Source organism: Nyctibius grandis, chromosome 1 (assembly GCF_013368605.1).
Source record: "Nyctibius grandis isolate bNycGra1 chromosome 1, bNycGra1.pri, whole genome shotgun sequence".
Lineage (NCBI taxonomy): Eukaryota > Metazoa > Chordata > Aves > Nyctibiiformes > Nyctibiidae > Nyctibius > Nyctibius grandis.
In genome coordinates, this window is record NC_090658.1 from 63,368,824 (window position 1) to 63,382,982 (window position 14,159).

At 42.0% G+C, this 14,159-nt stretch overlaps 1 long non-coding RNA gene across 3 annotated transcripts in view; it reads right to left on the reverse strand.

The window, feature by feature from the left end:
• Nucleotides 1-7,715: 7,715 nt before the first annotated feature.
• The window catches only part of LOC137671270 (uncharacterized), a 72,189-nt gene continuing 65,745 nt past the window's right edge, over nucleotides 7,716-14,159 (reverse strand). For 2 of the 3 annotated variants that reach the window (XR_011049409.1, XR_011049412.1), the window contains one exon: nucleotides 13,368-13,680. This is a non-coding gene — a long non-coding RNA (uncharacterized lncRNA). Of the gene's footprint in view, nucleotides 8,755-13,367; nucleotides 13,681-14,159 lie in introns of those variants that run through there. The other variant, XR_011049406.1, reaches the window with a different exon arrangement.

The following is a 14,159-nucleotide window of genomic DNA, read 5'->3' on the forward strand; positions in this document are numbered from 1 at the left end:
GATGACTCATCAGCTGTGCTCAGTTACAATGGCTTTATTCGTAAATGCGTATAGACGAAAGGCCGCTCAAGAGAGTTTGGAAAAGAACAGCCGATCTACTGAGAGCTAATCACACTGGGCTATTCTTGGAGGAACGCAGTGTTTGTACGTAATGCCAGCAGTTACCAATTATTGCCTGTGCTTGGAAAAATGAATAGATCTGTGCAGTTATTTGACGGTGCTCTCTGCAAAGACTCTATTTAAATAGTGGAGCCTGTAATTGTCTAACACTGACCTGATCCAGCACCTGAACACTCTGCAGTGTGAAGGCATATCTGCTTAACTTAAACTCATTTTCTCCACAGGAGACATCCAGTGCCTGGCATACTAAGATGCATATTATAATATATCTTTTGCATAAGGTTGCATTAAATTCAAGAAAATGGATTAAAATCTGCATTTTAATGCCAACTATTTACACGATATCTGCCTTATGAGGAAATGATAAATACCCCACCAGGTTTGATGTATGATGTTGATGAATGACACCAACCTTAAACATAAAGAATGTAGGAGTGAATCATACCCTTATAACCAAAATAAGCATTACAGTATCATTTCCTCTGACATACAAATTAAGAGCAATTTAGTGCAGAAAATTTTGTTTCACAAATGAATACTGGCAACATAAAAAAGAAAGAACAAAATGGAGCATCTTTACTAGCAAATACATAACTTTCTTTTCAAAACCAACAATTCCATTGTTAGCTAAAAGATTTTTTTTGTGACAATTATCGAAAAGTTGACGCATCACCTTTAAAGTCCTTCAAAGTCAACCATGGTACCTGTACATTATGTGCCTTTTTTAACAGATGTAAAACAAATGACAAGGATTTGAAGGAGGACATATGGTAAAAGACAGGCAAAGAAATTTGTATGATTTATTCATATAATTTTGAAGTAGCATATTTAAAATCTCGTCCCATTAACATCCATTGCCCACCTAATTACTATAAGTAATTGACAGCTCTCATTAGAAAGAGACAAAGCTAAAGGGAATTAAGGTCTTGATCTTGCAATTGGATTTCCACGAGTCGATGCCTTCATTGTGTGGAGCCTCTTTGGCATATGTGGGCTCTGTCTGGATACAGGAGTCCATCTGTGCAAATGTGATTGCAAGATCAGGGCCTAAGTGATATCATGGGAATTAAGCAGATTCTGTTATTTGGAACAGATCTGCTCCAAAGTTATGTGGCAAGTTAAAAGTTATCAATTGTTCATGGATATATGATAGCTTGTTACCTGAATTTGGAAAATACTGTGAGTGACTCTGTTACTCTGTTAATCCAAACCTGAAAGCAGAGGAGAAGATAATTTTGCAAACTTGTTCTTTACACTTTTTATGCCATTAGTGGGCCTTTTTTAGTTATTCTTGTTATTGAGAGATTTTAAATGCTGTGTGGGGAGATAAATACCAAAATCCTTTTAACAATAACAAGATTTACTCATGGAACTCCCCACACACATCTTTGCAAATTTAGCCCTCAAGATCTAATCAAGCATTTGGGAAATAATTATTTTTTTTTATTTGTAGCCAGTTTTAAGATCAAATGTACTGTATCATATCTATGCAAAATATGTTCACTCTTAATTTATCCATATCCAGCTGGGCATATGGTGTGGGCCAAATTTACCCCTGCACTAAGCAGCTGTATAATCCCATTGGAGTCCTGTGACTAATTGGTGACTAAGCAATAGTGCATGTTACACATGGCAATAAATTGACAGAGAAATAAATGAAAGTGCTGTGCCAGAGAGAACATATAAGAAAGTAGTACCAAGAATGTACATAAGGAGAAGCTATAAAATGATCAAAGATAAAAGTATATTTCATCTGATTCCTGGCAGGGTAACTGACTGCCCACATAACTGCAGGTGCTCCTGGCTTGCTGTGTTCCCTTTTAGAATCACCCCTTCCTTGTACTTGCTCACATACTTTCATAGTGTGTACAACCTATACACTAAACAGATGCAAAATCCATTTTTCTACACATTTTTCCATACCTAACATACTTACTGGTGGATATACCAGTGTATTTAACCACAGATTCTAACATCTGGAATAATAAACTTTTGCTAGTTGGATCTGGGAGGTGGCTGAACTTATGAAGTTTGTGCTTTTGTACCTTCTGCCCTTACCACAGCAATACTAGGTAAGGACAGCGTTCTCTGTCTCCTGCCTCCCCAGCTGCACTTCTTGCACCCTTCCACAAGACTTCGTGTACTTCACACATAACGCAAACTTCCCCTTTTGCTCACAGCTTCATCTCATGAGCCTTACCTGTTTGATAGCTGACTGGAGATGTACAAGTATTGATTGGCAGGTGCCAATCATCATGATGCACATAACAACTGGGCAAGTGGTTACTTTCCCCTGGAGAAGTTAGGTGTTATGTTCAGCTTGCATTTTCCTTTCATGGGGCTTTACTTCAGGCCTGTCTCCTCTACCCAACCCTTGTAGCACAAACAGATGACACAACCTCACTGACATTGTTTCCTTTCCAAAAAGATCAAAATTTTCCCTGAAACACTGCAAAATTGGGAGGGAATATGGTCTCTGAAACTGCTTTTTTAAAAAAAAAAAACCATAAAGGTCATATTTTACTGCTGTATAAGTTTCCTAGTCTTGTGTTTGAATAGGAGAAAGGAACTCCCAGAATATAGTGTGTGGAATTTCTATTGTCTATTCTGTAAAGTCACTGTAGAGTGTGTGGCTGGCTTAAAAAAAAAAAAAAAAAAGGAAAAAAACTTTTCCAGCACTATATTTGTAGGGCATGAGCAACAATAGGCTGAACCATAAATATCTTCCTTGCAGCTGGGAATGGGGAAGAGAGCTTATTGGCTGAGAAGAATGGAGTTTATTGTATTGCAAGAAATATGCAAGAAAATCAGATTTTGAACTAAGATCAGGATACTCACTGCAAGAGCTCTACGAATAACTGCTTAGATGTTTACTGGAAGAACTGAAAAATAAAATGCTCAACTAAAAAATAAAACATCTTGGTTTTCCTCATGAAAAGAGATGTTTCATTCGTGGTGAAATTAATGACCATTTCATACCAATTTTCTATAAATCAAGCACTAAAACTCAATCATAGCATTTAGCTTAAATGATGTTACTTCTAGATAGCCCTCTCTTTTAATCCTGTCTGAGTATTAATTATGTTCTAGATAGCAACTGAGATAACTGTTATCTACACTGACATACATCGAAAAAAACCCATAGGCAGATAATAGTGCTATTGAATGTTTCCTAATAAAAATAATATATATATATATTATTAAAAGAGCTTGCCATGGAAAAGAGGGGGAAAAAAACTTTTAAATGCCAAAGGGGGAAAAAAAATTATAAGCAATGCTTTTGAAATTTTGGCTAGATATTACCGTTTATTCCAAGACAAATTGCTAGCAGGTTAAGGAAAGGAGGTCTTGATCCTTTACTGAATGGCATTGCTACTGTGAATTTGACTGAGAGGATTGCCATTATTTCTTCTAAATCAGAAGCCAGAAGTGCAAAAGAGGACTTCTGACCTATCTGGCCCCATTTTAGTATTCAATTTAGCAGGTCAAACATAGCAGTCAGAGCTGTAATAAAAATATTTTGGTCTGGCATCAAATGTTTTCTCTTCTCTTATTACTTACTTATTCTTTTAAATTCTTGATAATAGAGGGAGTCCAGCAAACGTACTTGGAATATGAGAGAAATCTACAGCAATATGAAAAGCCATAGCTTACAGAAGGTGAGTGCTCTTGGCTGAGCCTCCTCAACCTTCCCAAAGGGGAGAAAGATGCAGCAAAGTAAACAACTGAGAGGCCTCCTTCAGTAAAGTCTTTTTGTATTCTGCACCTCAAAGTAACTGCCCCATCTCCCTCAATACTTAGGCTGTGCTTCCCCTCTTTTTCAGTGGAAGCACCTGGGCCAACCTGGGACCAGTGGGGCTGCTGGGGAACAAGTTTGGGGCTGCCAGGCTGCACATGGGGGCAAGAGGGAAAAGCTTGCTCTAGTGTGTTGGTGGGGTTCAGCACAGGATGCAGGGATGTAATGTGCAGCCAGACTAATTATATGTTCCCATCTCTCCCTTTTGACACCTCCCTCAGCTAGGAATTCTGTATCACACTGCTTTCAACATAGCCCAGAAAACAGCATCACTGGAGCAGCGAGGGAGAAGAGTTCTTCAATAATTCTTATAATTTGTTAAGAATAAACGTGAATAAATAGATATTTTTTTTTTTTTGTAACACACTGATTCCAGAATGCACTCTGAATAAAAATATCTTTTGGTGTGTAGAAAGAAAAACATAAAGTTGAATGTACTCTATATATTATATACATGCATACATGTTTACGTGTCTATAGCATGCTCTCTCCCACTCTCTCTGTCTATGTATATCTTACAAAGACTAGTATATATTTTAAATAAATTAACACTGGGCAGTTCTGACATTCCCCATAAACTGCCAATATAAGCAAGTAAGTAACAGATTCCAGTCCAGGTCTTAACCCTGTTCTAACAAACACCCACGTTTTGTTTTTCTATGGGCAATATCATTACTTTAATACACTTCAGTGATTAAGATAGCCTAGAAAGTTACAGCAGGGATACTAACTATGTCCCAGCAGAAGATGAGGAACCTGGCCTATCATGGCATTATAATTTCAAACGGGTAACACCAACACAAATTGAGAGTCATCATGCTGTGACTACATATATATTCATTCCTATGAATTTAGAATGTGTTCAATCTGTAGGCATGAACACATCTGTTAAATGACACGGCAATACTGTTCTCTGCAAAAATTAAAAATGCAGGAAAAACACAGACAAATATGTATAAGAAAACTTATTGGTTAACTGTATGTTCTCTGGTGTATATATAAATCCATCTACATTTTCTAATGAATATGACATGATATTTACCTTTCACACAGGAATGAGGCAAGACATATCTTTAATAGTGTTTGCAAAGTGCTATATAAGTGCAAAAGATTGATAAAGCCAGTGAATGGCAAAGAGTCAAAGAATATTTAAACTGAGAAGTGCTTAATCCAGGGGCCTTTAGGGAAAACGCTTCTCTTCGAGCTTTTTCTTAATTCACAAATCAGGAATTGGTGAGCAAAAGTACCTTTTTGCATATTCTTAGATATTGAGAAAATGGAAGTATTTAGCAGCAAATATTTGATTCATTTACCTACCATGTGAGGTATAAAAAGAAGACAGACACATGATCAGTAACTATTACACAGCAAGTTCACTAGATTATTCCCTCTTGTTATTAATTGATGATCTTTTTTCTTTGACTAGGTTTTGTGGACTTGTACTATGTAATGGCATTTAATATTATTACAACAGTTGTCTCACTTCTAGAATGTCTCAAAACAATAAATTTCTGGTTAATAAAAGACATTTATCCAGCAAGACATAAGTCAAGAGGGTTTTCCTTAGAAGAGATAACACAGAAAAAATGGTACTTCCAGAAATAAATATAACTCCATTTGATCCAACTTCTTTAGAATTCAAGGGGTTTAAAAATTGTTTAATGTACTTTATAGTCACAGCAGCAGATTCTCTCAAAGGATTTTTTTTTTCAGAAAGCTCTAAGTGTGTAAACTTTATCACCCACACAAAATCACACTGGCTTTCAGGAAGCTGCAGTTTCAGTGTGGAAGATATTTTTTTGCCTTTTGTGTTTCACATCATCTTGTGAACATACAGCTTTCACTCTAAGGATCATTAAATAGGAATTATTTTCAGAAGCATGATTGGGACTCAATCCACTAACTTTGTCTTGGTGGTATAGCTTGCCATCTAGTTTGAAACTCTTCTGAAAGGGTAATTATAGAATAGAATCACCTATACCCAATTAAGCAGTTTTCCACAAAATCCCAAGGAAATTTTCCACAAGGCAAACTCGCAAGTTGGAGGGGTTGGGGGAGCCAAGGGAGAGGAACAGAGAAGAGGGGCTAAGTTATTCTTAACATGATAGAAAATACATATTAATGTGTCCATATTTCCGTCTCTCATGTTGAAAATGCACTCTTTGCTGCCTGCCATTGTGTAAATTCTTTGCTACAATCATTGAAAGAACAATTTTTATCAGTAGTTAAATGAAGATTAGTCTGCAGTTCTTCCACAGTAAGGATTTTGGTGGGAGGCAAAGATGCCATGAGAACACTCACCTGGGATGCAGAAGAACCAAAGACTAAATCACTTGCCCATTGACTCCACAGAAAAATTGAAGAAGGAGGTTTCTCTCCCCAGGTAAGTACTTTGACTGCTACTGGAGTGTGGTGACATCCCTCCTCCCAGGAGTACCTAATGACCAGTCAATTCTTAAATGAGGTGGTACAGTGCCAACCTAACGTCTTAGGAGACTGGCTTTACAGGCTGGTACTCACAGCACAGGGATGTAGGAAATCCAGTTTCACTTTCCCATTCCACTGGCTTTAAAGTCTGAGATCTGTCCGATGTGGGACAAAACCAAGGCCAGAAATCTTTATATGATTTGGCAAAACTGAATTCTTGTTTTCTGGCCAGCCTTAAATACCACACACAGTAGTATCTGATGTCGCGTTTAATCTAACTCCTCCATTAGGAAAGATGTCTTGTGTCTTGAGCAGTGAGAGCTTAATAGCTAATCACTTGTTTGTGAGAACCACTGTGAAAGAACCCTTAAAGCCCAGGAAAATTGAAAGCTTTTTGCTCTTGGTCTGAGATTCAGATTTTACCTAAAAGGTGAAAATTACAAAAAAAAGTTTTTGTTTAAATTTTAATAATAATAATAATAATAATAATATGCCACCATTACTAACTACTATTAGTATCCACTATTATTAGCTTGGAGATGATAAGAAGAAAGGAAGGAACTATAAATCTTAATGTTTTAGCAAACATTATTTCAACAAAGTAAGAGAAGAGTATGAAACAATTCAAGATGTGAGTAGCATCTTCAAACAAAGAGTCATTACAAGAGGAAACACTATTAAGATTATATTTGAAGATCAGAGGAGTCTGGAGATTACAGGGGTTAGGTGGCACCTTTGCCAGGATTATTTTATTCAGGCTGTATATGTACAAGGAACCTGCAAAGATAATAAAAAAAAGAAAGAAGTTTCTACAAAGCTCCAAGTGTATGGATCCTTAGCCTCAACGGGCGCTGATCAAATGTCTGTAGGATGTTAATGGAACTTCTCCACAGCTTTCAAGCTGACAGTTTAGTACAGGCAATGCTCCTGTTCAAACAGAAATTTTGGTATAAGCTAAGCCTATTAGTAGTGATTGTCAATCACATCACCAACTTTTTTCAGTTAAACACATTCCAGGGACACTTTAAATACACTTAAGACTCATGTTATCCCAAGGGCTATTTTAATCTAGCATCTAAATAGGACCTTTAGTATTATAGATACAGGTGCCAGCAACGTGTCCTTTTGTTGTGGTCTTAGGAAAGGGCAAGAGCACAGTAGCCTACAGCCATCAAGACCTTTCTAAGTGTGCAGTGGAAGCATGCCACCCCACACAAATTGGTGGTTACCTTCACCAGACAACAGACACAATTTTAGAAGTAGACAGGTGTCACAGTTTAAAGCTGGGCTGGCTATTAAACCTGTGGCAGACGCTCTTTTAACCCTCCCCCCCGCACCCGAAGGGAAAGGGAAAGGGAAAAGGGAGAGAGACTTCTGGGTTGGAAAGTTAAAACAGTTTTAATAAACTATAATAATGAAAAAAAGTATGATAATAATATTGGAATAATCAAATATATACAAATATATACAAAACCAAGATCGAGCTCCCCCGATGTCGGCCACGTCACCACCAGCACTGCAGGGCAGGCTCCAGGAAGGCCCAGGCTGGGCCCAGCGACGGTCGAGAACTGGATTCAGGGATGCACGGATCGGGATCGGGGGCAGCAGGAAAACGCACAGAGTCCTCTTTGGACACTGGCCAAAGGCTCAAGCCGCAGAAGCAGCCAGAAGCAGCAGAAACACCCAAACACAGCAGAAGAAGCAAGGGAAGGCGGAAGGGGCAAGAGAAGAAGAAGGGCCGAGACCCTCGTGATCCCCCTGCTTTATACTGAGAATGACGTGTATGGGATGGAATACCTTCGTTGGTCAATTTTGGGTCACCTGCCCTGTCCGCTCCTCCCTGCAGGTGCGACCCCGCTTCAGCTCTTCACTCGTAAGCAGGGAGGAATTTAGCAGTGACCTTGGTTTCTCTAAGACTAAGTACAGCAAGAGCCTTTCTGCATAACATCCCTACCGGTGCCTCAGTGATAACTACAAACTTCGAGCATTATCAGTCCTAGAAGCAGACACAGTCTGCAGAACATGCAGTTACTTTCAGAAAGTGCAGTTACTTAGAAGAGACTTAGCTGAAAGTAAAAATCACTGAAAGGAAAATTGGCCTGGTTTAGGCTAAACCAGGACATTCCACCCCTTATTCCATACCATTCACATCATACTCAGATCACCACTAACTTTTCATTTTCAACTATATATACAGATATCACTAGTTTATGATTCATCTCTATACAAAAGTTCATTAAGTTCATTTAGTTCAGGATTGTGGGTTTCCATCTGGTTAGCAGTCTCTCAGGGCAGGAGACATGGTTTAGTCATGGTTCGTGCCCACGGGTTGCAGGTTAAAGATGTCAGTCTCGAGGAGGTTACTGGACGTCACTTGCAGCTAGCTCCGGTCTCATCACCACTGTCTTAACCTGAAAGACACTTATGAACACTGTTAGTATCATGCAGCAATTAACATCATACAGTTCTGAATTAAGTATTCTCACCCAGGATTAGATCACCTTCAGGGACACATCAGACTTCACCATCCTGCAGCATAATCCACCAAGTACATCCAGGTCCCTGAGCAAAAGTGATCCCACGAATGGGTTTACCTTTGCCCGTAGCAGGAAGAACCCAGACAGTTTTTCCCAACAGACTCCTTTCATGCACCACAGGGATTTTATCTCCTTCTACTGTATGTAAAGGTCTGACTGAGCAGGACCAACTCGATTGATAGATCCCCTGGTGTTAACTAACCAGGTAGCTTGTGCCAAATGCTTATCCCAGTTTTTAAAGGTTCCACCTCCCATTGCTTTTAGGGTAGTTTTTAACAGCCCATTATACCGTTCAATTTTCCCAGAGGCTGGTGCATGATAGGGGATGTGATATACCCATTTGATGCCATGCTCTTTGGCCCAGTTATCTATGAGACTGTTTTTGAAATGAGTCCCATTGTCTGATTCAGTTCTCTCTGGTGTGCCGTGTTGCCACAAGATTTGCTTTTCAAGGCCCAGAATAGTGTTCCGGGCAGTGGCATGGGGCACAGAGTATGTTTCCAGCCGTCCGGTGGTTGCCTCCACCATGGTAAGCACATAACCTTTACCGTGGCGGTTTTGAGGGAGTGTGATATAGTCAATTTGCCAGGCCTCCCCATATTTATATTTCAACCACCGCCCCCCATACCACAAAGGTTTTAACCGTTTGGCTTTCTTAATTGCGGCACACGTTTCACAGTCGTTGATAACCTGTGCAACAGAGTCCATGGTTAAGTCCACCCCTCGGTCACGAGCCCATCTGTATGTTGCATCTCTCCCTTGATGACCTGAAGTGACATGAGCCCACCGAGCTAAAAATAGTTCACCTTTATGTTCTCAGTCCAAATCTATTTGGAATACTTTAGCAGCCTGATCTGCTTGTTGGTTGTTTCGATGTTCCTCAGTGGCCCGGCTTTTAGGTATGTGAGCATCTACATGACGTACCTTCACAACTAGTTTCTCTAGCCGAGCAGCAATATCTTGCCACAGTTCAGCAGCCCAAATAGGTTTCCCTTTGCGCTGCCAGTTGCTTCGCTTCCACTGCTTTAACAGCCCCCACAAGGCATTTGCCACCATCCATGAGTCAGTACAGAGATACAGCCTTGGCCACTGTTCTCGTTCAGCAATGTCTAAAGCCAGCTGGATGGCTTTTACCTCTGCGAATTGACTCGATTCACCTTGCCCTTCTGTAGCTTCTGTGACTCATCGTATAGGACTCCATACTGCAGCTTTCCACTTCCGATGCTTTCCTACAAGACGGCAGGATCCATCGGTGAACAGGGCATACTGCTTCTCATCCTCTGGTAGTTCATTATATGGTGGGGTTTCTTCAGCACGTGTCACCTCCTTTTCTGGTGGCATTCTGAAGTCTTTGCCTTCTGGCCAGTCCATGATCACTTCTAAGATTCCTGGGTGATTAGGGTTTCCTATTCGAGCCCTCTGTGTAATTAATGCAATCCATTTACTCCATGTAGCATCAGTTGCATGATGAGTAGTAGGAACCTTACCCTTTCCGGGTATTCCATCCCCGGAAAGGTGATGGAACAACTTGTCCTTGGTGCTGTCTCTAGGCACATCAAGGATAGGGGGATCATTAGGGACACTCAGCATGGCTTCACTAAGGGGAAGTCATGTTTAACCAACTTGATAGCCTTTTATGAGGACGTAACCCGGTGGATAGATGATGGTAAAGCTGTGGATGTGGTCTATCTCGATTTCAGTAAAGCATTTGACACGGTCTCCCACAGCATCCTCGCAGCTAAACTGAGGAACGGTGGTCTGGATGATCGGGTAGTGAGGTGGATTGTGAAGTGGCTGAAGGAAAGAAGCCAGAGAGTGGTGGTCAATGGGACAGAGTCCAGTTGGAGTTCTGTGTCTAGCGGAGTCCCTCAAGGGTCGGTACTGGGACCAGTACTATTCAATATATTCATTAATGACTTGGATGAGGGAATAGAGTGCACTGTCAGCAAGTTCGCTGATGACACAAAACTGGGAGGAGTGGCTGACACAACAGAACGCTGCGCAGCCATTCAGAGAGACCTAGACAGGCTGGAGAGTTGGGCGGGGAGAAATTTAATGAAATATAACAAGGGCAAGTGTAGAGTCCTGCATCTGGGCAAGAACAACCCCATGTACCAGTACAAGTTGGGGGCAGACCTGTTGGAGAGCAGCGTAGGGGAAAGGGACCTGGGGGTCCTAGTGGACAACAGGATGACCTTGAGACAGCAATGTGCCCTTGTGGCCAAGAAGGCCAATGGCATCCTGGGGTGTATTAGAAGGGGTGTAGTTAGCAGGTCACGAGAGGTTCTCCTCCCCCTCTACTCTGCCCTGGTGAGGCCGCATCTGGAATATTGTGTCCAGTTCTGGGCCCCTCAGTTCAAGAAGGACAGGGAACTGCTAGAGAGAGTCCAGCGCAGAGCCACGAAGATGATTAAGGGAGTGGAAGATCTCCCTTATGAGGAGAGGCTGAGGGAGCTGGGTCTCTTTAGCTTAGAGAAGAGGAGACTGAGGGGTGACCTCATTAATGTTTCTAAATATGGAAAGGGCAAGTGTCATGAGGATGGAGCCAGGCTCTTCTCAGTGACATCCATTGACAGGACAAGGGGCAATGGGTGCAAGCTGGAATACAGGAGGTTCCACTTAAATATGAGGAAAAACTTCTTTACAGTGAGGGTGACTGAACACTGGAACAGGCTGCCCAGAGAGGTTGTGGAGTCTCCTTCTCTGGAGACATTCAAAACCCGCCTGGACGCATTCCTGTGTGATATGGTCTAGGCAACCCTGCTCCGGCAGGGGGATTGGACTAGATGATCTTTCGAGGTCCCTTCCAGTCCCTAACATTCTGTGATTCTGTGATTCTCTGAACATCCAGCCTAGTACTGGTAATCGAGGTGCCAGGAGAAGCTGTGCTTCAGTACCAATTACCTCTGAGGCAGCTCTAACACCTTCATATGCTGCCAGTATCTCTTTTTCAGTTAGGGTGTAATTGGCCTCAGAGCCCTTGTATCCTCGACTCCAAAATCCTAGGGGTCGACCTCGAGTCTCCCCTGGTACTTTCTGCCATAGGCTCCAGGTAGGACCATTGTCCCCAGCTGCGGTGTAGAGCACATTTTTAACATCTAGTCCCGTACGGACTGGTCCAAGGGCTACTGCATGCACAATCTCTTGTTTAATCTGTTCAAAAGCCTGTCGTTTTTCAGGACCCCACTGAAAATCATTCTTCTTTCTGGTCACTTGATAAAGAGGGTGTACAATCTGGCTGTAATCTGGAATATGCATTCTCCAGAAACCCACAATGCCTAAGAAGGCTTGTGTTTCCTTTTTGTTAGTTGGTGGGGACATAGCTGTTATTTTGTTGATCACCTCTATCGGGATGTGGCGACGCCCATCTTGCCATTTAATCCCTAAAAACTGGATCTCCTGGGCAGGCCCCTTGACCTTGCCTCTTTTTATGGCAAAACCAGCTTTCAGAAGAATTTGGATTATTTTCTCCCCTTTGTCAAAAACTTCTGCTGCTGTATCACCCCATACAATGATGTCATCAATGTATTGCAAATGTTCTGGAGCTCCACCCTCTTCTAGTGCAGTCTGGAGCAGTCCATGGCAAATAGTAGGACTGTCTTTCTACCCCTGGGGCAGTCGATTCCAGGTGTACTGGATACCTCTCCAGGTAAAAGCAAACTGTGGCCTGCACTTTGGTGCCAAAGGAATAGAGAAAAACGCATTAGCAATGTCTATGGTGGCATACCACTTGGCTGCCTTTGACTCCAGTTCGTATTGAAGTTCTAGCATGTCTGGCACGGCAGCACTCAGCGGTGGCGTAACTTCATTTAGGCCACGATAGTCCACAGTTAATCTCCATTCTCCATTAGACTTTCGCACTGGCCATATAGGGCTATTAAAGGGTGAGCGAGTCTTGCTAATCACTCCTTGATTTTCCAGTTGTCTAATCAGTTTATGAATGGGGATCAGGGAGTCTCGACTGGTGCGATATTGTTGTCGGTGCACCGTGGTAGTAGCAATCGGCACTTGTTTTTCTTCAACCTTCAGCAACCCCACAACAGAAGGATCCTCTGAAAGGCCAGGCAAGGTAGACAGCTGTTTAATGTCCTCAGTCTCTACAGCTGCTATACCAAAGGCCCATCTATACCCTTTTGGGTCCTTAAAATACCCTCTCTTGAGGTAATCTATGCCAAGGATGCACGAAGCATCTGGGCCAGTCACAATGGGGTGCTTTTTCCATTCATTTTTAGTTAGGCTCACTTCGGCCTCCAATACAGATAACACTTGAAATCCCCCTGTTATTCCCGAAATACTGATAGATTCTGTCCCTTTATGATCCGATGGCATTAGGGTGCACTGTGCACCAGTGTCTACCAAGGCTCGATACCTTTGTGGTTCTAATGTGCCAGGCCATCGAATCCACACAGTCCAATAAACTCGGTTGTCCCTCTCCTCCACCTGGCTGGAGGCAGGGCCCCCCTAATTAAGGAATGGATTTGTGCTGCTCACAGGGATTAGACCTTCATTTCCCTTATTCACATTTGGGAAAAAGGGATTTGAGGCCCATCTACCCTGACTGGGGTCCTGCTCACTGGTAAATGGAGCAGCCATCCTCCTAGGAAAATTCTCTCTGGTATTTCTTTTAGCTTGCAACTCACGTACTCGTGCCTGTAGGGTACTGGTAGGTTGTCCATGCCATCTGCTCATGTACTCCCCATAATCACATAGGGCAAACCACAGGATACCTCGTGATGTGTTCCGTTTCCTTTGAGCCGGTCCTGTAGGAGGGCGTTTTCTCTTAATGGCTGCAACGCGGGCCTGTGTAGGTAGAGAGTCAAGTTTATCCTCTATCCTGGACAGTTTGTCTGACAGTTGTTTAAATGAGTCCTTGTTTTCCTTAGTCAGTTTTTCCACAGCTGAGATGCGGGTCTGCAGTGGGGAAGAAATACTATCTTCATACTCTCGCATACAGTTAGCCATTTTACCCACACTAGGTCGTGCCATATCACCTTCTCCCCAGACTAATATTGACAATGTATGGGTATATGTCGGTGGAGCATTCTTCACAACCTTCCGGAACATGGATCGGTTGCATTCCACTTCATCAGGATCTACAGGATCTACAACTTCCCGTGGGTGTCTATAAATAATCTCTTGCACAGCTAGTTCTCTAAGGTAGTTAATACCTTTTTCTATAGTGGTCCATTTGCTTAGGTGGCTCGTAACATCATCTTTATAAGGATACCTGCTCTTTACAGCTGACAAGAGTCGCCTCCAGAGACTGATAGTGTTTGACT